Raw genomic sequence first — 25,207 nt, forward strand, 5'->3', positions numbered from 1 at the left:
GATCCTTGCGGTAGGGTCATTCTCCAATTTTTTGTAAGTATCAGTGTCTGCTAATTGTCTCAAGCATTCTTCGTTGTAGTCTGTTGTATTTTGTATAACTAGTGCTCCTCCCTTATCCGCCGCTCTGATAGTTATAGATTCATCGCCATATAGATCTTTTAGTAGTTTAAGTTCATGAGGTTTAAGGTTCTTATGCTTGGTGTTTGAAAATTTGATCTTGTCTAAGTCTTTAAGTACCCGTTTCTCAAAGATCTCCACACCGGGGCTGCTGCATGGTGGTACGAATGTAATCTTGGATTTGAATTCTTTGTATGATGAACCATCCCTTCTGTCTCCTTGATCTTCCACTTCATCAAAGAAAATTTTAAGTTTCATCTTTCTCACCAATTTAAGTACCTCCACTTTTGTATCAAATAAAGAACTATCATATGTGGGCACAAAACTTAAACCTCTTTGTAAAGTGTGTATCTCTGATTCTGTTAGAACTCTGCTAGAGAGATTGATCACTAGGTTTTCCTCTGTTGATATCTTGTCTGCGGGCCTTCGCGCCCTTTTTCTTTTCCCCCGCCTTGTTCTCTTTGGCCTCTTCCTAAAAAAGAGATTCCTGAAACACCTGCTCTTGCTTCTGTTGGTCTTGAAGTTTCTGGTTGCTGTGTATCCCTTTCGGGTGGTGTTGCTGAGGTTGTTTCTGATTCAGAGCTAGATGTATTGCTCGAGGTATTAGGTCGAGGTTTCCTCACAGGTGGTCCATATTTTTCCATCCAGGTGTACACCTCTTCATTAAGGTAATCGCAAGTGTCTCTTTTGAATTTTTTGATCTTCTTCGTTTCAAGTTCTGATTTGTAATCCGCAAGTTTGTTATTAATATCTGTTAGTATTTCTTCCAAATCCTCCTTTTTCTGTTTTAGTGTGGTGGTAAGTTCTTGTTGTATTTCTTTGATCTCGGCATCGATTATGTTGAGATTAGCCGTTAATTCCTGGATGGTAAGTAAAATCAAGACCAAAGAACATCTATTCAATATAGCTTCCCATTTTTTAACAAATTCTTTGCTTTCCTTGCATAAGGTGGGCCGCAATTGTATTCTTAGTCCTCTAGGGATCCTTTGATTCTTGTAATATCTTCCTAAAGTGATGGCGTGAAGCTTCCGATTAATTTCTTTCCTAATGAGGTACTCAAGTTGTTTGATCTTTTTTGTGGGGTCTTGTGTCGTTGTGCTCTCTTTGGTAAAACCACTGTCATTAATCAATCCTAAGATGACGTTGGCTTCTTCGGGAGAGAAACCAAGTGTTTCTGCTCTTTTTGTAGTTAATGCTTCTATATCTTCATATGACATGTTGCGAGAATTTCTTCGTTGTAATTGCTTTTATGTTTTCTGTAGCGTGCCTCCACCTTAATGGTGTCTAAGAAAAAACAGAAACTGTCAGAAGGCCAGATGAAAGGCGGGCACCACTTTATCAACGTGTCTTTACTTTTGGTGCAAGTAACTAAATTACGTGCGGGGCACCCAGTCTGGTAGGTCCTAACGACACCAGGACCGTATGAGACTAAACAAAAAAGAAGAGGCTGGATGAACCATCCAGCCAAGACTGGTGCTCACGTTTGTGTTCCAAGAACTGCGTGGTGTGATTATTTTCTAAATAAAGTTAATTCGAGTTCCATTTGTACCGTATTTCTTCACAATTTAATGAATATTCAAAATATGTTTGATCATTGTGTTGATCAATATGCATAGTAAGCTCAACATCATCCAAGTCGATTGCCAAAAAACATATGGTTAACAGTGCCTATGCATTTCGGAGTCTAGCTCCTTCCTCAGGGCAAAAACCATAACGTAATATGCTTTATCTAATGAACCACAAAAAATTAACAATTTAAACAAATTAAGTCCATCATATCTCATACATGGAATGTTCACAATATATCACAAAGGGTGTAATCAAAGAAAGTATACATTACAGATACATACCGCATCCCGCGTGCACACAGGACGTAGTAAAACAGGAGTGCAAATCATGAAAATAAAAAAAGAGAAAAATGCAAATGAGGGAAAAGAATTTATGTATAAAACTTCTTAAATAATCTTACAATGATGCCCCAACGGGATTGAAAAGAGCAAGTGTACCTGAAGTGCAACTTGGATATACCATGTATTTCTCATCCCAATCGAGTGTGTGGAGTAAAAACTGTCTCCCTCGAATGCTGCGCAGAAAAGTGAATAAAAATGGGATATGTGTGTAACTAAATATAAGTAATCCATAATTAAAGTGAATCTTTTCGAATAACGTTACATATAACCACACGTACTGTAGTAGTTACCTGATTACTCGAATGTGTGTCGGAGCACAAGAAGTACGTGTGTCCAAGGAGATGCAGACATTGTTACAGTTTGAAAACCTTTATTCAATTGGTCCAGATGGATGAAATGCCTAACTGGCCCTATCACTACACCCAGATTGCCCTGCCTAAATAAACTAAGGAATGTCAACGTCAGTGAGTCCAAACCAAAAGGTTTGTCTGTGTCCAAACCTATGCTTGCCCTCACAACTAAGACTAAAACTATAGTGAAGGGATATTCAACTCAAAAAGTAAATGACATGACTTCCAAGATGGCCACTGTTGCTGCCACACCGTGAGGTGCACGCTCCTCCCCAGGCGGCCCTGAAAGGGAGTAAAAAGCACCCTCAGCACAGGACGCAAAGTGCACAAATATATACAGAGCGGAGCGGCTTGGAAAGCTGAACAGGGCTCACGGGATGAAGGGGCAGAACAAGCAAGCCCAGGCCCAAACACAGCGGTCCCGCCGAGCGGAGGCTGGTGTCATAAACCCAGCGGGATATGAAGCAGAGGAAAAGGGGAGCCCCCCCCCACCTCGGCAAGCAAAGCACACTGCAGCGCCATCCCAGCAGCGGACCCCAAGGCGGGTGGAGGACGGGACAGTGGACTGTCCCATGGCAAGACTAGTCGAGTCTGCACCTTCTGGGCCTGAGCTCCACTGGGATCGGTGTGTAGCGTGCCCCCAAGTGTAACACCAGCAAAGGAACGCATCGGCCACACAAGTAAGGAGGGTGGCGGGAGAGCATCTGCGAAATTGATATTTCGGCCCCCTGCAGTCAGACTGGACCCCAAGAGAGGGAGGGCCCCTGCCACCAGGACATCCCGGCGAGGGCATTGAACTTGACCCAGCACAGGGATCGAACCTCAGGCAAACAAGTAGAGGGATGCCTCCAGTGAAGGGAGATCCTGCAGAGAAAACCCATACGTGCACACCCAACTCAGCAGAGGGGCTCTCCCATCCATTGAGGCCCCGTGCAACAGTGTCGTGCAAGACCTGAGGAGACACAGCGGCAACACCTGAAGCGCCTGATTCCACCGCCCGACACTAACAGCTAACTGTTCACCGTGGGGGCAGGGCTCCAGCTAACAAGACGCTCCACCTAAGCAGATGCTCCTTGGGAGCCGGGGCTACCACGCAGCAGCGCTCTTTCCACAGAAGAGACTCCGTTTAGAGAGCCCAGGCATAAGCAGCTGGACCCTGCAGAGGGGCAGCATTCTTGGGACCAAAGTCGGCAGGGACACCATCTCCCCACTACACCCGCGACACCCACCTGGTGGAGCCTGACTGGGGATAGGGGGGCGGGGTAACACGTTCCTCCCTGGAAGCCCCCCATCCCCCGGATCCCTAGCACATGAGGAGTTGGGATGGTGTGCCCCTTCAATGTCTACCAGGAGCCACCTCAGCGAGACACCAACCCCCGCCTCTGCACTTCCAGGGACGGTGGCTCCTAACCAGGAAACAAAGAAAATCCCAGAGTGGAGCGGGATTGGGAAGGTGACCCCAGCGGTGTAAGAACGTGTAGCACACCCCAAAAAGGGCCAAAGGGCAACCCCAGCACGTCAGGCCACCGACCCCCACGACCACAACTGGGCCGCTGCAGACCATTCTCGAGGGGAGCACCTACCTAGCACACAAAGTGAACCCGGATCCAGCCATGACACAGGTCTCTTGGGCGGGCACCTCCCAAGCCCCTTGTGAGACACGCCGGTCCAGCGCCAAGGGGGCAGAGGCAGCCTGGAGAACGGGGGGGGGGCAACCTGCTCATAAAGGCTTAATTGGGAGTTGGCCTCAGCCTGAAGAAGTCACGCGACAAAAGCAAAGAACCCAAAGAGGGCACCCCGGACCCAAGCACTCGAAAAACAGGAAGGAACTCTCCAAAAGCTATGGAGGAAAGAAGGGGAATGCCAGGAGTAGGATACGGTGGGGAATGAGAAACAGTTGCTGCTGGTACCCCCAACCCTGCCACAGGGGCAAGAACTCACAAGCGAGGTGCTGCAGCAGTGCTTCAAAGCGTTCAGCGACCAGATGACCACCATGCTACAGACTCAGCTAAGTCTAATACGCACACAACTCGCCCAATCCCTGCAGGAAGTTAAGAGCGAAATTGCAGAGCTGGGCGACAGAGTCGACACTAACAAGCAGGCCATCCAAGAGGTCACAGAGGACACCCGAAAGATAGACGCTTTGGCCGAGCAGCTCGCAGTAGCAATTCATAACCTAGAATTCCAAGACGAGGATTTGGAGAACCGCTCCAGGTGGTCGAACATCAGAGTGAAGGGGCTGCCCGAGAGCGTGGGGGACGCCGACCTCGGGGAAACAATGCAACCTGGTATTCAAGGAACTGCTGAACATAGAGACCAGAGGAGGCATACCTATAGATGCAATTAATCTAGTGGGCACTATCCGAGAAGAGCCTGGGGCCAGGCCGAGAGAAATGGTGATGGCCCTACAACGATATGACCAAAAGGAGCAGATTCTGCAAGCGGCCAGGAGGGCTACCCCGATAAAGGTGAACGGCATGGCCATTGAGCTATACCAAGACCTGGCTAAATCCACACTCGCCAAGAGGAGACGAATGGGACAGGTGACAAAAGCTCTTATGGAATCAGACAAGATACAGATGGGTATACCCCTTCGGGTTGGTCTTTAAGTGGGAAGGACGCCAACATTGCATATCCACGCTGGAGGAAGGGCTCAAGATCCTAAACATAGAGGGAGAGGACAAAACAGTGTGCTCAACCGTGAAAACTACCGAGAGAGGCTATGGGAGTGGAGGAAGGCAAGGGAGGCGAAGTTAAGACCGAATAACCTGCAGGGTCCTGGGGGACAATGGCCCAAGTCCCCAGGCTAAAACAGACTTGCACACTAAAGGTCCTACCAGGACCACCATGCATAGTGCCTACACAAGAAAAACTCAAGGGAACATTAGCTGGAGGGCCAGCCTGGGGTATTTGGGGGGATGGCGTTGATTCTTGGAAGCGGGAGAGGGCAAGGAGGAGGCCCTTCCCGCACAGTTGTAATCCGGGATAGGAATGAGACCTGGCAACCCAGGAAGAGGGCTCAGAGTCTAGCCGGAGGGGGGTAAGGGAAAGGGAGAGGGAGGGAGGGGGGATGGATAGAGTGGCAGGGGGATTGCAGCAACATAACAGCTACCAGTGTATGGAGAGGTATGGGTAGTTGAAGTGGATCCAAATCCTCACGCTCAACATTGGAGGGCTAAACACCCCAGCCAAATGGCAGAAATTGGAGAACTTTCTCCTGAAAGACAAGCCCGAAATTGTGACACTTCAAGAGACCCACATCTGCTCCCACGATAAGCATAAACTAAAACTGAGAGGTTACCCTCAGGTCTTTCAAGCTAATGACAAGTGTAAGGTCAGAGGGGTCCTGATTGCGCCTAAATTCCTGCCAAACGTTACACCAAAGCAGACAAGGAGGGTAGGTTGCTCTTTGTTCAGCTACAATAGGTGGGGAAAACTCACTATAGACACCGTATATGCACCAAATTCAGGGAAGGATGGACACCTGAGGGGAGTAATGGCGAAACTAGACCAATTTTCAAAGGGCCAGTTGATCGTGACTGGGGACTTTAACCTGGCGTGCCACCCAAGCACAGACAGGAGTGCGGGTAGGACTTCAGCAGTAGGTGTCCCATCTAATAAGCTGCAGGTTAGCATGGACAGAATGGCGGTAGTAGATGCATGGCACGAACTAAAGAGGCTCCAAGGGGTTCAACTGTTAGTCCCATGTCCATAGATCCTTCTCAAGAATAGATTACATCTGGGTCTCCATGTCAAATACGGACATAGAGTTGGGACCTATAACCCTATCCGACCACGCCCCACTGCAGCTAGAAATTAACTGGGAGAAGGAGGGGGAGTTGGGACTCTGGAAATGGCAGTTCCCCCACCACTTGCTTAGAGACACAGTAATATGTGGTGAGCTAAGCGAGGAGATACGGGATTTCTGCAGAAAATAACTCCACTGAGATGCAAAAATAGGTAGTGTGGGACGCCTTCAAGGCAACTAAGCAGGGAACCCTCATAGCAAAACATGGTCTACGAGCCAAGCAGGAAAAGACCCTCCAGACGGACATAGCAAAGCAATTAAAAGGGGTAATGGAGAGAATGGGAACAGTCAATGGTGCAGAGATTGAGGCAGTACAGGTTTCTGAAAGTGCAAATCAGCATCCTGCTCATGAAGCAGGTAGAAATATTGCTCCTCTACCTGAAGCAGAAATTCTATCTCCAGGCCAACAAAATGGGCAGGCTCCTGGCCAGGCAGGTCAAAAGAAAGGAAGCTGCTGGAGTGATTCGCCACATCCAAAAAGTGGGGAGACAGGTAACTGCTCAAACTGAAGAGATCCCTCAACAAGGTCCCGGGCCCGAATGGATTTCCAGCCATCTTCTACAAGGCTTTTCAGACCACACTAATACCGCTCATGACTTCGTTGTTAACTCCTTTTCTAACACGGGCCGCATCTTCCAATCAATGGAAGAAGCTAAAGTGGTCCTTTTCCCTAAACCTAATAAGAATGCCACCCTCTGCAGCTCCTATCGTCCAATCGCACTAATAAACCCCAATATCAAAATCTTCACAAAAATCTTAACGATGGGGTTGGACAGAGTAATACCGGACCTGATCCACCAGGACCAGGCAAGCTTTGTCAAGGGGGAGACAAACATTTGATAACATTAGGTGGGTAACCCACCTAATAAGGAAGTCTAACTGGGCGGGCTTGAGGGCGAGGATCTTAGCGCTAGACGCCAAGAAGGCTTTTCGACAGGGTCAAATGGTCTTTCCTATTCGCTACTACAGAAGCCATCGGATTCGGCCCGCCCTTCCTTTGCTTGGTCAAAGCCAACTATAGAACACCGCGGATCAAGTTAGCAATCAATGGGGGCCTCTCAAGAAATAGAAATCTCTGGGGGAACTAAGCAGGGGTACCCCATGTCACCAGTCCTGCATGCGATCTTTCTCGAACCATTCCTGGCCAGAATCAGACAGGAGAGGGGGATAAAAGCGATCGCCTTCGGGGGAGAGGATCACAAGGTAATGGCGTTCGCCGATTACATGTTGGTTGCTCTCACGGAAATGGACGTCTCCCCCCGCCCCTCCAAATAACACTTCTGATGGAATTCGGCAGGGTGGCGGGTCTGAAAATGAACACCCAAAAGTCGGAAATAATGAAACTACAGGGAGACGATTCCTCAGAACCACTAAACACAGGACAGTTTGCTCGCACAGAGGTAACCCTCCGCTACCTGGCGGTGACCCTGACCCCATTCCTAGAGGGTATGTACCAAGCAAATTACCCCTGCCTGCTGTAAAGAATTAAGGCATGGCTGGCCGAAAGGAGGCCACTTAATTTATCTCGGATAGGCCGTATCAGTGTCACTAAAATGATAATCCTCCCCAGAGCACTTTATTACTTTCAGGCTCTCCCTCTGGCGGTCCCTACTAGCTTTTTCAAAAAACGGAATAAACTGATACGGAACTATATCTGGCAGGGGAAAAAAACGATGGTGGCGTGGGAAGTCGCTATAGCCCCCATTGGGGCAGGAGGAATGGGGGGTCCCGAACTTTAAGATGTACTCCCGGGCAGCCCAATTGAGGGTTATCCGAGAGTGGTTCAATGGGAATCCAGAGAGCATTTGGCGCAGGATGGACAGGGCAGTGGTGGGGAGGCCCTTGGACGAAGTCATGTGGTGCCCCAGATCGGATAGGCCCCCTAACATGTACAGAAGTAGAATTACGGCCTTGGTGGGGGACTCTTGGGACGTCATGGTTAAGGAAGCGAAGATCACTTCTTACTCATCACCATTCACACCTCTATTCTGGAACTCACAGTTCACCCGGGGGGTGGGGGGGAGAAAGGAGCCTTTGCCAGGTGGGAGCTACTTGCGCAAGGGACATGATGGAGGGACAAGAGGTGAAAACATTCCAACTCTGCAAGCAATCCATGGGTCTAAGGGAGGAAGACGGAGATCAGTACCCGCTGTTGAGGCAATGGCTCTAGTCTCCAGACATGAAAAAATCCACCGCCAGAGACTTTACTCCACTAGAACGGGATCTGCAGACGAACTCTAGAGACAGGCAAGTGATTAGCAAATTGTACAGGCTGTTCACCACACCCTCGACTTAGCCCCAGTGGCTCAATATGAGACAATGGGCCGATACGCTGCCGCTTCCAATCTCCGAGGAACAATGGTGGGAAGTGTCAGTGAATTCCCAAACTAATGAGCGAGTTGCAAATTAGGGAAATGTGGATGAGGATCCTGGTGCAGTGGCACTTGACCCCAGAGAAGCAACACAAAATATACCCCACAGTGGCTCAGGCTTGCTGGCGGGGGTGCAAAGAGGTGGGCACATGGCTGCACATGTGGTGGTCAATAAAGAAATGAAAGACATCTTTGATCCCCAAACACGGAGGGAATATGGAGAAAACATGTTGGGCCTGAGCAATGTGCTGGACACCCTGCTGACCAAGCCACAGAGGAAAGTGTACATGGTCCTCCGCATAGCAGCTCTCTCCCTGATGGTGCAAAAGTGGAAACAACTCACAATTCCCAATGACCAGGAATGGGTAGCCAGAATTTGGCATTACACCTCCCTGGAATGGGTATCATACAATATTCAAGGAGACTATGCGAAATTCAAAACTAATTGGGACTTAGTCCTAGATTCCCTCCATAAAGGCTATCTGGTACAATGATGCCCTCGGTAGCTGAGGCTGTTGGACATACTATAAGCAGTGACATGACACACCCAGAACACTCTTCTCAGAAGACCTACTTTGCAGCGATCCAGGTTTGGGGTAGGGGAGTTCCGGGAGAGGGGAGGAGGGTTTAAAACACAAAATGCCAATATAAACAAAGTTTAAAAAAAAATAAAAGGTAATTAACAAAGTCTAGAGCAATCTTTTAGCTCCCTTCCCCAAGGTCAAGATACAGTTCTCAAAAGGAGGTTCATGAAGGACTTCCACTCTGTTCTGGTTCAGGTAACAAAACACTTCCAATTTTTGTAGATAAAGATTCCAGAATCCACCAGTTCACAAGTTCAGGGTTCCCTTCCCCAAACTTCAGGCACCAGTTCAAAAGCAACAGTCTTAAAATACTCAGGGTTCCCTTCCCCCAACTTCAATATACTTCTCCCAGTAAGGGCTTTTCAAAACGAATAGTTCACATGAAGCTCAGGACTCCTTCTCCAAGCTTCAGGTAACGCTTCACAAGCATGCGGTTTGAAATGTTCAGGGTTTCCTCCCCCAGCCTCAATATACTTTTCTCTTTAAGGTTTTTAAAGTTCACAAGCGTCTTTTAATTTCGGTTATTCCTTCGTTAGAGCCCCCTCGTCGTGGTGCAGTTTGCAGACCATACGTTCCACCTATTACAGGTTGCGCAACTAGTGGCTCTTTACTTTCACACTTTAGGTTATGTGGCTCTTGCCAGGTTGGTAAGGCCTTCCTGGTCTAGGTGCAGTTGCCAGGTTGCATGGCCCACCCGCTACAGGTAACGCCACCAGTTGCCACGGCTCGGCTTTGGATCATCTTGACTCATTTGGCAATTCTCAACCAACTCTTAGTCTTTTGGAAACTCTCTCTCTCTGCCCCTCTTGGTATTTCTTTTATTCACTTTCCACCACAATTTATGCTGTTAGAAGGGGTTCTCTTCACAAGTATTCCTTGCTTGCCTTCCCCTTAATTTAGTCTTTTCCACCACTTTTGGGATTTTGCTTCCACTTCCCTAGCTCCCCTCGGCAGCTCTGTTTGAGTCTCCCGTGACCGCTTAGTGAAAAACAATGTGGATACAATGTAATCTTTACCACAATGGTTTTCCTCTGGGTTCATTCATTCGTCCAACTGGGGAGCTTTCGTTTAGCTTGCCGGTTGTACACGATTACTCTGATACTATGTATCATACAATTCTGACCGTTCAGACGCACACCAGGGTTTCTCTCGCTCCTTGACTCACCGTTTGCAGCATTTCACTGCCCCGTTCTTCGTTCCGGATTCTGCTGAGGTCAGGGTCTTCCCACCTGCCTCTCAGACATCCCTGGGCTGGTGCCGGGAGAGACAAGCAGATCTTGGCTATTGAAAAGGGACCGCCACCTTCCACGGTTCCTTTCTAATCCTCTCACCGGCTCCCTGGAGACACAGCTCCCTCGCCACGCACCCAACTCTGGTCTGCAGCCTCTCAGCGCCCCGGTGCTCTGCTCTCTGGGGACACTCGCTAGATTTAGCTGGACTTCCTGCTCCACCGCTCCTCACCATCTTCTCTCTGTGCTGGAGCTTGGACTTTTACACACCTGTACCCTGTTAAGGGTTCTTGGGTGCATCTCTGTTGGCTTGTCAGCTCCAATCAAGCCGATCACTGGGACATGCCTAACCTTCAAAGCGTCTAGGCTTCCTCTTCTTTGTCCCAGTACCATAATGGTTTCTTTCACAGGTAATCTTCCTCACTTGGAGCTGCCCCTTCCTCTTTGCAGTACTTTGTTTTTTGTAAAGGGGCAAGGTACAGTCACAGTAGCCTACAAAGGTAGAGGGGGGTAGGATGGATCATCGTCAGGATGGGGGGGGGAATACCATGTCTCGCCCTCTGGCACTCTCTCCCCACTCCCCAGAGACCCTCTACCCAGGTGATCCGCGCTTGCTTGTACCCCTGGGTTTGGGATCCGACAGCTTCGTTCCTGTTTTAGTCATCTGAGAGGGGACCCCAAGAGGGATAAATGGGATGATGCTCTCAGAATTCTCACACACATAACTAAAAAGACACCAGTCAGCTAACTATATTAATCATTGAATGGCAGTTTCAAAAAGGGGCCTGAGAGCTGCTCACATGAGGGGCCATACTGATTCTGTGATTTTAAAAGAATTATCAAAAAGTGAGAATGAAAATTCCCCAATGTAAGTAGAAACCGACCCTCTAGAACAATTTCTGTGCTAAGTCCCAGGAGTGGGTGGACTGGGAGGGAATGCCACTAGAGGGGCTACATTCAAATAGCATGCTTTAACATTATAGTTTGTAATGCAACATTGATTTCCTACTATATTAATATCCAAGTGAAAGCTGCTTTATTGTTGAAAACCTACAATGTTTAATGTGCACATTATGCAACGGTTGAACACAGAGCATTTTGCTGTCTTCCTCTGTGCTGTGTGCAAGGTGCAAAACAGCATTTTGTAAACCATAGCTAAATAACTTTAAACCTGCCTGTTTTCACAGGTGTGGTCTGACACAATATTTGTAATTGGGTATTCAGTCTCCACATTTCCATGACTGATTGATAAATTGTGACCTGTGAAAGCCTAGACAATTAAAACATGTATTGGGAAGAATTGGAGTTCAGTTCAACCATGTCCATTTCCGTAGAGACCGATATAACATTTCAAATGAGCAGTACAATTTAACCAATGACTTTGTGTTGTATTGAGAGGACCTTGAAACACCCCATTCATCCAAGATAATTGGGATGATCGTTTTCGTCCTTTTCATAAAATCATAATCTTGGGTGGCTACATAGTGCAGAGTGATCAATATTCGGTGTGTTCATGCCTGTAGATTGTATCTCCTCATCTATGCTTTTATTTCCTTTACATGCATATGATATGAACCCTCATCACCACCATGTTTATGTGGGGAGGAATTAATTGCTAATGAAACACGGTAATGTTGATGTCTGTGCATCCTTTCTCTGGTACCAATACTTGTTATTGATATTAGAGAAAATAATGTTTTTAAAACCTGTCTTTTATAAAAGAAAATCGGCTTCATGCAATATGTTGTGCTAAGTAATCGAACACACTGGATGCTAAATGGCGAAGTAATTATCGACTTACTTGGTGCTGTCGAGAAGTGACATTGTCTTAGGAGAAGTAGTTATTAGAAATATATTTAATTAATGCAATGACTGAGCGTGGTTTTTTGAGATTTTTACACAGGCAGGTTAATTCTTATTTCGATAAAGATCACTTCCCCGGCATGAAGTTTAGGGACCACCATTGCTTCTCTTTTATTTAAACAAATTGCTGTTTCAACTCCAAACACAGAGTTTCTTGTCCCAGAATTGAAGCATGTGATTGTTTAACGGGGGCACGGGAGGGGGGGGACGGGGGAAGGGGGGGGTTAAATCAGCAGATTCATGTATAATGTAATCCACAAAAGATCTTGCAACCCAGTGAAGACCATTAACTATATCCATCTGCTGAATGTCTTCAGGCTGCAAAAGGCCACTCCCCTCAACCGCTCCTGCAGCACACATTATATTTAAAAAAGCAGGGATGTAAAGGGCCAGAGAAAAAAAAGAAAACTGCAAGCGTGAAATATAAGATGGCACAAAATATATTCCAAATTGCTAAGTGCTTCAGATATCTAGGGCAATGAAGGAGATATCTCCACAAATACTTTGATATGCTTTCAGCACATTTACAATGCAGAATTGGGGAAGGTCCGAGATGCCCTTTCTGAGCTTGTTTGCACTTTGATACCCTCATTTTGTATGAAATATTGGTGGTATTTAAAGGGTAGATTTTGGACAATTAACAAGATTAAAGTGGACATTTCAGGCACTGATTAGGAGCACTCATGATACTTTTTTTTATTTATACCATGAACATCTGTGATTGGTTTAATTCTTTTCTTTTAGGTCAAACCTTGAGGTTTTAGATTGACCCTTTCTGTTTCTCAATGCTGCAAGGCCACAGTGAGGTTCTGCAGGGTTCCCTGCTCTCCACTGCTGGCAATTCTTTTATGCCTCCCGTCAATTTGGCACTCCTTTACCATTGAGCAAAAACCAGCAGCATTTTTTTATGCTGCAGTTTCTCTAGTGCCTCAGGTTAATCAACTGAAACTGTTAAAAATGGTCATGCCACTGCTTGACCTTCATTTCATGCCACCATTCAGATGGCAATGGTGAATTCCAACTTGGATTAAGCCAATGTCTTAAACACTTGCCTTGTAGCTACTTAGTTAGATACACTACAGAGGGTACATAATACTGCTGTATGACTGGTATACGACCTCTGCAAAAATAAATCATGTATCATAAGCCAGACGGGCTTATTGTTGGCCGAATGGCTGGACGGGCTCATTGTTGGCCGAATGGCTGGACCGGCTCATTGTTGGCCGAATGGCTGGACGGGCTCGTTGGCCGAATGGCTGGACGGGCTCATGGTTGGCCGAATGATTGGACGGGCTCTTGGTTGGCCGAATGATTGGACGGGCTCTTGGTTGGCCGAATGACTGGACGGGCTCTTGGTTGGCCGAAGGACTGGACGGGCTCTTGGTTGGCCGAAGGACTGGACGAGCTCTTGGTTGGCCGAATGACTGGACGGGCTCTTGGTTGGCCGAATGACTGGACGGGCTCTTGGTTGGCCGAATGACTGGACGGGCTCTTGGTTGGCCGAATGACTGGACGGGCTCTTGGTTGGCCGAATGACTGGACGGGCTCTTGGTTGGCCGAATGACTGGACGGGCTCTTGGTTGGCCGAATGACTGGACGGGCTCTTGGTTGGCCGAATGACCGGACGGGCTCTTGGTTGGCCGAATGACCCGACGGGCTCTTGGTTGGCCGAAAGGCCCGGCGGGCTCTTGGTTGGCCGAAAGGCCCGACGGGCTCTTGGTTGCCCGAAAGGCCCGACGGGCTCTTGGTTGGCCGAAAGGCCCGACGGGCTCTTGGTTGGCCGAAAGGCCCAACGGGCTCTTGGTTGGCCGAAAGGCCCGACGGGCTCTTGGTTGGCCGAATGGCCCGACGGGCTCTTGGTTGGCCGAATGGGCAGGCAGGCTGTTGGCCGAATGGTTGGGCGGGCTCTTCATTGACAGAACACAGTTCAAACTAGTTATGTAACTTGACCTGCAGTCTGTTACAACAAGGCACCACTGCTAGATCCTAGCTCAGCCTTTAAATGCTTCTAGTTGGATGCTTTTAGATGTTTCCTCATGCAAGCTTTCCTGTAAAAGGGCTTGCCATTTTCGTGATTGAGTCTCAGACAATCTAGAACGTGCTTCCATTACACTTGCATTCCCCTAAAACACTACATCCTTCGAGTCCCAACTAAAATATTTTATGTTTCACGAGCAGAGAGAGACCTTTGAGATATGAAAGTGTCAAGCAAGTGTGGGTGATCAATCCGTCTTGGAGGACCCCAGTCGTAGTGCTACCAGTACCTTTCTTAGGTGGACTCTTGAGGTCTCGGTGAATCACCAAGACTGATGCACGCTTCTTCCCAGAAGCTAGCAAGCTCATAGAAACGCTGTACACTGTCCAATCCGGAGTGACTTTGTCTTGACCTGTGGCTATTGGCAGATTGCTCGTTATCCTCCTGAAGGGTGGATGGAGTAGGATTCTGCCGGCTTTTCAGCCCCACAAAGACAGTCATTGTTTCATCCAATAACCCAGCAGATATGAGTAATAACCCATTCTTAATAACACAGGAATAAGCACGTGTAAATGCTTACATCCTTCTGATATCATCCTGGCAAATCATACATAAAATAGGAATGCCCCCTCTCATGATAAACGGGTTAAATAGAAAGTCTCTTCCTGCTGTTAATCTAGAAACTTGTTACCCACAGACGTCTGTGGTCCATCCTACGTGGACCTTGTGTCACCAATGAGATCATCAGAAAGTGTTCTTACAGGGAGAACAAACTGCTACTTGCAGTCGGGAACAGCAGTAGGCTTTGATGATGCCTCCCCCGTGTAGCAACGTGGTATGCCCCAGAGCAGTGGTCTTCAAAGCTTTTATGCATGGGTGCCCCCAAGCAAAATGTGGGCAGGCCGGGCCCCCCCAAAAATGCCAAATGGACAGTAAGTCCAAATGGCTATGAATTATTGCGCGCCGTCACTGCCCCCTACTCCCAGTATAGTCCATGGGCTCCCCCACCTGCTCCCTCATCCCACTCCTAGCCCAGTCCCCGTGTTCTCCCTGCCCCACCCCACCCCAGACCCTGGGCTCTCCAAACCCTGCTCCCACCACTACCCCATGGCTCCTGCCCATCCGGTTCCCACCACAGTGCTTGGCTCCCCCACCCTGCTCCCAGCACAATCCCTGAGCCAGTGGTGACTGGTGAATTTTTTAAGTAGAGGGGCATACATATTTCTACCAGATATGCCATAACGACTGAGCGTAGCGAGGGAGAGCGAAACCAATCAAGGTGAATTCGGGGGGTTTTCAACCTGTGAATTATTTTTAAATAATGGGTAACAATGTTGCATTTTAGAGCATACTTTAAAAACAAAATGGGTAAGAAGCCAAACAGTTCGCAATTGGTGCTGAGGATCCCAGGGGGCAGACATGATATTTATTTCTGAACATCTATGATAGATGTCCAGTAAAAAAATACCATCCCTGTCCCCTGAGCTCCACAGTGCTTCAGAAGGAGAGCTGATTTTGGCAGGTCGGTAGAGGGATTGTGCAATAAAGGCATTTTTAAAATGCCTTTGTTGTACAACCCTCCACCCCCCTTCTGCCCTCCACTCGCCGAAATCAGCTCAACTGACCAAATCAAACACACTCACACACACTCACTCACTCACACACACATACACTCACACAGCAATCACTCTATAATTCACATGAGCACCCATCACCATACACTCACTCATAAGTATACACGCATCCATATGCATATTTAAATAAAAAAGAAATGAACATAAACGTACCTTCTACAGGGGCCTGCGCATGGGTGTTGAAACGCCCCGCTTCAGGCTGCTCTGTCCATATGTGTGAGGAGGCGCTGGTGCTCCCCCTCGCACACAGACATGCAGTGCCCCAGGCATCATTTCCAATGAGCTATGCAATGCTGGTGAAGTAAAACGCCTTTAGCCTTGCATGGCTCAGTGAGCATGTACGGCTGGGGTACTGAACCGTCAAAGGGAAACAGTGTTTCCCTTTGACAGTTCAGCCAGCCCAGGACCACTCCCTCATCTGGAGAAAGCAGCTGAGGAGGAGTGCTCAGTGCTTCACTGGGTTGGCTCCTCGGCTCCTCCGTAATGGGTGAGGGGGCCACTGGGTGGACGCCCCCTCAGCCATTATGGAGGAGTCGACATACTTGGACTGGCCTATAGGGCAACAGGGCAATGCCCATACCAAAAATGCAAAATGCTAGTGTGGGGCAGTCAAAATGGGCCACTTTTTTGGCCAATGCGGGCCAGTTTGATGAGTTACTTCACTATGCAGCTATGTAGTTTTGACCATTGTTGCTGAATAAATATTCTTTAAATATCACAATTTGCTTACATTTTAACAATTTACATTTAACAATTTCAAATAGTCTGTGACTAAAGGAATGAATATCCATTTGCAACTGCGGCCCACTTTTTCATTGGAGCCTGAGACCATTTAATGCTCCACTCCGACTATGTGAACCGCCCATGCCCATTTCCCCCATTCTAAAAAAAACCCAAAAAATAAATATATATATATATATATATATATATATATATATATATATATATATATATATATATATATATATATATATATATATATATATATATATATATATATATATTTTATTTTTATTTTTTTACATTTCATGCTGGGCTAGCCCCACAGTTTGAATACCTCTGCCTGGAGCCATGTCCGAGAGTGAGCGCAATTCCAAGATGGCGATGCAACACTGGAGAACCCTTAAAGGCTCAGCAACGACCATTATGTCAAAAGCTCAACACTTAACAGCTAACCAATCGCAACAGTTGCTATTAAAATTCAAAATCGTAAACTAATCCGAGGACACATACCTTTGAAACGAATCCGAAGGTGCCCGCCCTGAAGTATAAAAGAGATGCGGCAGCCTCAAAAGGAGGGCCAAGACTGGGACAAAGCAGATGGGCTTCGGACCACTCCCTGGACACAGAGGCAGTCTCCAAAGAGGATCCTTGTGTTACAGAACACCAAGAATAGTGCCACAGGACAAAGAAACTAGAGAGGTTCTGGAATGCGGAGTCCAGTCCTAAAGGAAGGACAGAGGAGTGGGTCATTCCTCCAGGAAGCATAGAAGGATTATCCCTGGCTGGAGTGAGTATAGTTTACTTTTGAAGGACCCTAAATTGGGCGGATGCCCATTTGACTTGGTGTGGGAGAGACCATATGTGTACGCTAAGAAACCTAATGTCTGGGAGAAACCTGATCTGAATACTAAGAAACCCAAAATCTAGAACTCACTTGATGTGAATACTGAAAAGCCGAAGGTCTGAGAGAGGCCTACTAGTGAGTGCTGCAAGTCTGATCAGAAGGTGCTGAAAACATGGAAGGGGACTTGACAAATGTGGTGAAAGCAGAGGGGGGGGTGGATGTAGAGTCCTCATATCGAGTAACTCCTGGAAGAACCTTCCCTACGCAACATTCTCTATTTTGTCTTGTTAGATTAGGGATGGACTTTTGTGACTAGGTTTTGCAAAGCCCTTTTTTGCCATGGCTTTGAGTTTCTGTATTATAGCTCAGAGTAGCCAGGAGTCTAAAGGCTCATAAAGATTATTAGGGTTTGGGAACTTTTCTGCTGGCTACTAATTGCAACATTAGTTTACAGATTAGGGTGCATCTGGGGGGGGACTCTAAAGACTGGGTGCATGCTTAATATTTCCAATCATCATCTTTAGAGGCGTGGCACACCTGGAAAGGCCCACCTTTGTGTTACCGTTTTCCTCGTCTGCAAGGACATCCTTATTATTTCTAACTACTTCCTTAGTTCCTGTAAGTGTTTAGGTCAACCCTTTCCCTGACAATGTGCTGGATAAAAGTACTGTTGATGCAGACCCCTAGAGAGTCATGTGCGTCATCTCTAGGCTGTACTACACCTCTTAGATGAAGCTGTGCGCAGTGTGAGTTTTGCTGGCTTAAGTGCTGTACATTAACTGCACTGTTGGTAATGCAGTGGTTTTGAGCAGTATCCGAGATCCACAGCTGATGTTGAATTCTACAAAAGTGGAGTATTGAGTCCTAAAGCAGGAAGCTGCGTAGCTAGCAGGCTGAGCAACTGTTTTGCTGAGACGGCCTATGCTGAGAGCTGCCTGTACCTCCTGGCACGTTTTCCAATTCCTCCGAGAGACTTGCTGTTATATCCTCTTGGCCCTGGTGACAGGCCGGCTTTGCTCATTTTCAGGGTGGAGGTGGCGCAATGGATCCCCCCGCAGCGGGGATGAAAGGTTGCTTGCTACCTGTGTCTGTGTTGTCTTCATTTTGTATGACAGCTGAGGTTTATAGAGAATACAATGAATTGGAAAAGAAACCAGCATTGGCAGTGCCAACAGTTTGGGATTTTGTGTAAGCATGGGAAAGGCACTGCTGTAGTGGTATTAACTGACAAAAAAGTGAACAAGACCTGTTATGTATGACACACCACCTAGATCAGTTTCTACAATCACACCAACATGCTTTAAAAAAACAAATTGTATTTAAAAAATATATATCATTCAATAGTAAAAATATATATCACCATATCAAAACTGTCTGTCTTAATATACGACACCCTGCATTGTGTGTGCTATAACATACCACACCACAATGCTGCCAGGTGATTCCAAAACACAAGATTATACACATACATACAGTGACCAGTCACATATTACATAAACATGACAATGTACAGATCGCCTACTACAGCTCTTTAGGCGTTAAACCCATATTCATAATTTGATACTATCCCACACTCGTTTTACAGTGTACATATTTATTTCTTTTTAGGAGGTCAACACGTGTTTCAGCTGGTGTAGATAAGCGATTATTCTGCTCCTATTTGATCCGGCCTTCTTCAGGACGTGGGCGGTGCTCATTAGAGCACCCCTCCTTTTTTATTCTTGTGTTTTCCAGCGTCTATAAAGTAAAACGTATCAACTACTTTTAGTTTCTCGCTGTCTGTCATAACATATTATTAAAAATCTTTGAATCTAATCATGTTACATGTATTTTTTGTACAATCCAATGTTAAAAAAAAAACGTGTATACCTTTCTCGTACACATATCCGTGATCTCTCATAAATCAAAGAGTAACATCCACCCAGTTTGTTTCATGTGGACCACAAGGGGACATAGCCTATTACTATGTGCTGCACCTTAGCCATGTGTCCTGCTAGTATGGGCGGTGCAACATATAGTTGCAGATCCCTGCTTCCCTCATTTCCTAGATGCGGTCTTCAATGCTCCCACTAGTGCTTTATCTTCCATGGGTCTCTATCAGCTTGTAGATTTAACTCTCGTATTAAATATTATATATCCACCCTCGACCTATGATTTCTGGGTGGGAGTATCTGCTTCGCAGTTTGCCTCTATTATTAGGAAACCCAATAAGGATTGTCCCTGTGCTGTATACTGAATCTATAGGCAGTTCTGGGCAGATCCATGCTTGCTTTCTATACCGCCATCATTAAAGTGGCCATCGATGGGAGCAGGTGCAAAATGGGGCGAGTACCTGGGCATCTAATCGCAGTGCCTGGCAGATGTCTGATACTTATACACAAGCCAAAGCGGTTGGCCTTGCCAATGCTTGCTTTTACTAGGCCTTCAGTGAAGAGCACGCAGAGTGCTTATAAATCGAGTGGCTGAAGGCTGGCCGGATTAAGACCTTTTTATTTCACTAGTAGCAGGTTTACAATTCCAATTAAGCCATTCAGACTGCTTTGAAAACACACTGGCAGGCCCTTTGAGCATGAAGTTTGATGGTAAGGCTTGCTCAAAGCAAGCTCAGAGTTCTCCTGAGGAGGTGCTTTGGTGGGGAGCTGAGGGAACTGGGTGATAATGGCCATAGTGATCAGCATGGCCATGGGAAGGCAATGGGTGGGCAAATAAACAAACACCTACAAGCTGTGTGTCCCTCCTCATGTCATTCCTGCCGATCTGTTCCCTAAGCGACACCTAAGAGCCCAAACTCATCTGTACTCTAGTTTATCAAGCTGAGAAAAATAAGACAGGAACCCGTGGGCTCGAGGCCATGCTTCAATGCTCTCGGTAGGCAATACACCCACTGAGCTATCTTTCGGAGCCGGCTTGCTCTCTCAGCCCAATCTAGTGGCGTGGGGCTGCGGGGCACGCTTCTGCAGTGTCCGTGTTGCTGACACGTTTCAGCACCCACCCCACCCCACCCCACCCAGCGTGCTGCGTTAATAACATTGGGCGGCGAGTGTCATTCAAGCTGCTTCGTGCATGGCCTTAAAAGGTGGTCGTTTTCGAAAGTATATCTTTTTTCCCCCTTATTATGGATAAATGCTAATTTTCTTTTAAATAGCATTTAGGTTAAATTGCCCGAAACAGCGAAATGATTTTAATTTGAGTGCGTGGATAGTCGCCAGGGAGCATTCTGCGTGGATGTTTGGAGCAGGTGCATCGCCCATCTCCTGTCTCCTAGTGCTGCAGGTGGGCGCTGCAGTGCCCTCCCCTTCTGTGTGTGTGTGTGTGTTTGTGCGTCTGTCACACACCCGAGCGCTTCTCCGCTCAGCGTCTCCTCTGCGGGGCCTGGACGCGGTCTGTTGATCCTACGCTCGTAGCGCCTTGATTGAGCAGTGGCGCAACACCCGGCCCTACACGCCCAACCACACACACACACACACACTTTGGATTTTGTTGGGAACCTAGCTGACACACAGAGCCGTGGCAGAACAGTACACAGGCGATAAACGGTGGAAGCGGCTGCAGTTAATCATGGCGGAGCAATTACTAATGTAAAAACGTTCATTGTTGTCACCTCCATTCATATACTTATATTTTTTTAGGCAATTGAAATCGGGATGGGGTGTTAGTACTTGCATGTCAGGGGATTGATTTGGGGAGGGGTGGGCAGGAGACAGTCCATTCTCACAGCAGTTCCTAATGGAGTGATTTCAGACGTGGAGGAGAAAGTTAACTGCTTGTAACACTGAAGCGCCGCCAGAGTAGTCTCATTAGGATGTGTAAAGTAGTTAGATGCACCCACACGCATTAGTTTGCCCCCCCCTCCTCCCCGTCTCTGAAGTTGGCCACAATCCCAACATTTGAAGGCTTACATCGCCCACTCCCCGACCCCCTTCCTGGACTTTTTGCGTAGTTGCGCACCTGGGTTTGACACGCGCGCGTTGGTTTATCAAGTTTTTATTTACAAATAAAATAAAATCTAACAACCAGTCAAATACTCGACATTAGAGTAAAACATAAGCATACCAAAAAACTGGAGAATGACAATAATGGATTATCCAATAACATCTAACTAATGAAGTTAAGGGAGAGAAGAGAAAGACGCAAGGAAAAAGAAAAGAAAGAGTCAGTAAGAGTTCATAAACACTGAATCCAAATTCAAATAATTTCAATAATCAGACATAAGGATTATGTAGAGCATGACACAACTTGGAAGAAGCATATTGAATCATAAAGCAATGGTAGTCAAAAGTTCCAGGAAACATGACTGTTGAAATGTAATTTATACATCAGCCATACACATCAAGGCAGCCTCCCCATATGTCCCAGAACTTGTCAATGTCTCCTGCATTTTTGTGGATGACTTTCTCGTAGGTGGAAATAGTGAGCAGCTCTTCCACCCAGTCATCGATACAGAAGGAACTGCTTGATTTCCAGGATCATAATATCTTCTTCTTAGCGACCAGGCAAGCGCAGAGTAACATCATTTTTTTGTTGAATGAGACTCCCTCCATCAGAGAGGCAACCATGGGGACTGTACAGCACAGAACCAAGCCTAATCTCTCACATACACCCTTCCAGAATGTTGTAGTCTTTGGACAAAACCAGATAAAGTGACAGAGGGTGCCGCCTGCGTTTTTGCATTTCCAGCAAAGCTCACCAGGCCTAGGATACCAGCATGGCAAGCGTTTGGGCAGCTCTATGTAGCCGTCATCAGGAGTGCCACCTTAAGGGAAGGAAGTGAAGAGGACTGACTGGTAGAGGCCGGGCGGCAGAAGTTGTATAGGGCAGTAAAGAGAGGTTATCCTGTGAAGAGGCTCCGTTTAGTTCTGTGGATTTGGTGAGGGAATCTATAGGAGAAGTGGACCTGAGGGATGGCTTCCTCTGGCGCCACACCCGACACAACTGGCGATGAAGGGTACCTTCCGCGTGTGCACAGGAGGTGGTGAGCAGGACGAACAGCAACGGGAGGGCGCAGTGTACCTTCACATGGCGGACGGTCGTGCAGCAGAGGCGAGGCTAGGTCTGCTCGGTGCAGAGTGGCATGGATGCAATACGGCTACCTGCCAGCCAGGAAAGCAGAGCAGCTGACACCACGGAGGCCGCAACAAACAAAACGGGCTCACGGCTACGGGCGAGAAGGGCTGCATGCGCCCAGAACAAAATAATTAAGGGTATCAACACACGCACATAAATAGAGGCATGACACGGAAAGGAGCTCTGCACGGCATAGCAGGTGCGGGCGTAGGCCACGAAGAGGACTGCAGAAGAGTGCCCGAGGATAGAAGGGTTTAAGTAAAGAGCTACAGTGCACCCAGTGAAGGAACACAAATAAAAAAAGAGCTGGAACACAAGAAAATCAAGAAAATGATCCTAAATAAATGAAAGTAAGGGGGAACAGAAGGAAGCCCAAAAGGGAGGGTCACAGGAAGGCCAAGACGCCCACAACAGCAGGAAGCCCAGAAAGGAGGGCCACAGGAAGGCCAAGACGCCCACAACAGCAGGAAACCCAGAAAGGAGGGCCACAGGAAAGGCCAAGACGCCCACAACAGCAGGAAGCCCAGAAAGGAGGGCCACAGGAAAGGCCAAGACGCCCACAACAGCAGGAAGCCCAGAAAGGAGGGCCACAGGAAAGGCCAAGACGCCCACAACAGCAGGAAGCCCAGAAAGGAGGGCCACAGGAAAGGCCAAGACACCCACGATAGGAAGATATCCCACAAAGAGAGGGCCACAGGGAGCGCAGATGCAAAGAGAGCGTTGGAGAAGGAAGGGCAAACCGCCTGGTTAAGTTTTGCAATCTTGACCGTATAAAAGGAGAAGGGGCAGTCTGCCGCACGTACTGGGGGAAAAGGAAAGGAGGAGGAAGTTCGCCATTAACCTCACAGAGCAACTTGCCCTGTGACTCGGGAGCACACAGCGTCCTGTGGTGTGGCGCGGGAACGAGACTATGCCACATACAGACAGCGTCGAAAGGGAAAGTCAGGGTGCCCTGAGATGGGGCCGACCATTGTGCTCTATAATGGGGGACATTTAATATGGGCGACCCACCTTTTGGAGGGAGAAGGAGAACATTGACCTGTGTCACCATAAGGTACAGGAGGAGCCATCAAGGGGAGACAGGGTGGCACATATCTAGCGATTGGCTGTACTGGGAAGGGAACCAAAGAGTCACTGTTGGCCCCTAGAACAAGCAGACAACCTGATATATGGGCCACAGCAAACACTCCATTTAGGAATGGAAAACAAACCTTCAAGCAGTGGTGGCTGCAACGAGTACAAGGGGAAAAGCCATAGCAGATGACCTGGGGCTCCACGACCTGACCTATGAACTCTGTTTTATACGTCCTGCACGTTGAGTGGACATGGAAGACGCGACAAGACTATTCGAAAACTTAAGCAGACAGAAAAGCTGTGCAGGGAGTCACTAGATGGAGAGGTGGAGGTGACCAAGAAGGCATGGCAGCCGAGCCGACATCATGGTCGGATGGGACACACCAGGCAGCAACGGAACCGGATCAAGGCAGCAGTGCAACTGTACAGTCAAATAACCAAATCGAATCCTACTGATGTGGGAGTGCTTGCTGTCAATGCAAAAAACACCATCACTATTACCAGGTTAAGTCTAAGATCAAGGTGAAGCTAACTAAGGCAGCCGGGGTGGAGCGCAAGCTTTCTGACACTCAACTCCAGGACATCGAGAGCAAAAAAGACTTATTGCCATGTACACAAACCAGATAGATCAGTTATACAAACTTTGTACAACTGCGCAGTCGCAGAGTCCAGAGCAGCTGTTGCTAGTTCTAATTCAGGCTGCCCAGTTGTGCCGGGAATAGCAGCATACAAAAGCTATTGAACTGCTTCAGGAATTGGCCGAGCATCCTGTCAATGCAATAGAAATCAAGCTTACAATAGAGCAACAAAGTACTGATCAAGGGAGGATTACTAAAGCCTGCTTAATCCTCCAAAGTTCAGAAGGATTGCAGTATAGACCAGGCAGGGTGGCGGCCCCGATTATGATGCAGAGTCACTGCAAGGACTTGATCGTGCTGGTGAAGGGTTTACACAAGCCATCCAGGGATATTAGTGATACCGGCCCAACAGTTCAACCCAACTGTCCTTAATACAGTAAGTGGTCGACTTCAAAGTAAAGCACAGAAGGAAGAAGAGATAAGCAATCGAGGACAACTGGGGCAGCAAAACCCAAAGGATGTTCACACCTTGGCACAACTCATCTCCCTACTCCTTGGTCGCTCCTGACAGAGCAAAAGTCCTCAGTAGACAGTTACTTGCATCAGACTGTACGTCCCTGAAAGAGATTGTAGATACCCGTGACATTTCAGTGGATGCTGCATACATCCAAAATAGTGCAGGAAAAGTTATGGCTGTAAACCAACAAACTGAGCAACGCTGTTGCTCTCCAAGGCAAGGGGGCGGAAGGAAGAAGAGGGAAAAGGGAAGGAAGAAGAGGGAAACGAAAGAAAAATGCTCAAAGAACTATGTCCCCAAAGTGACCCCAGATCCTGAAAGATGGCTGCCCATGTGAGAACACTCCCGTTACTGAGGCAGGGTGACCAGGCTAACGGTACAGGAGCAGGCAGCCCAAACAGGGCATGGAAAGTCCGCCAAAGCAACAAGGACCACAAAATACCCATATTTTGTGGTCCTTGCACCACAGTGCAGTCAAGGAAGGAAGGATGAGAGGCGAAGAGACGATCAAGCAAAGGATCAAGAGGGGTAGAACAGACTGCCCTAGCAAAGGAAGGAGTGATGC

General features: G+C 47.5%; 1 protein-coding gene and 1 pseudogene across 7 annotated transcripts in view; both read left to right on the forward strand.

Annotated features, from left to right (window-relative positions):
- The window catches only part of TBC1D5 (TBC1 domain family member 5), a 2,783,701-nt gene that overhangs the window by 1,072,596 nt on the left and 1,685,898 nt on the right, over nt 1-25,207 (forward strand). The window lies entirely within an intron of this gene.
- On the forward strand, nt 4,777-24,979 carry LOC138570348 (signal recognition particle subunit SRP72 pseudogene; annotated as a pseudogene).

This window comes from Ambystoma mexicanum, chromosome 2q, assembly GCF_040938575.1.
Source record: "Ambystoma mexicanum isolate Mex_15411 chromosome 2q, UKY_AmexF1_1, whole genome shotgun sequence".
Lineage (NCBI taxonomy): Eukaryota > Metazoa > Chordata > Amphibia > Caudata > Ambystomatidae > Ambystoma > Ambystoma mexicanum.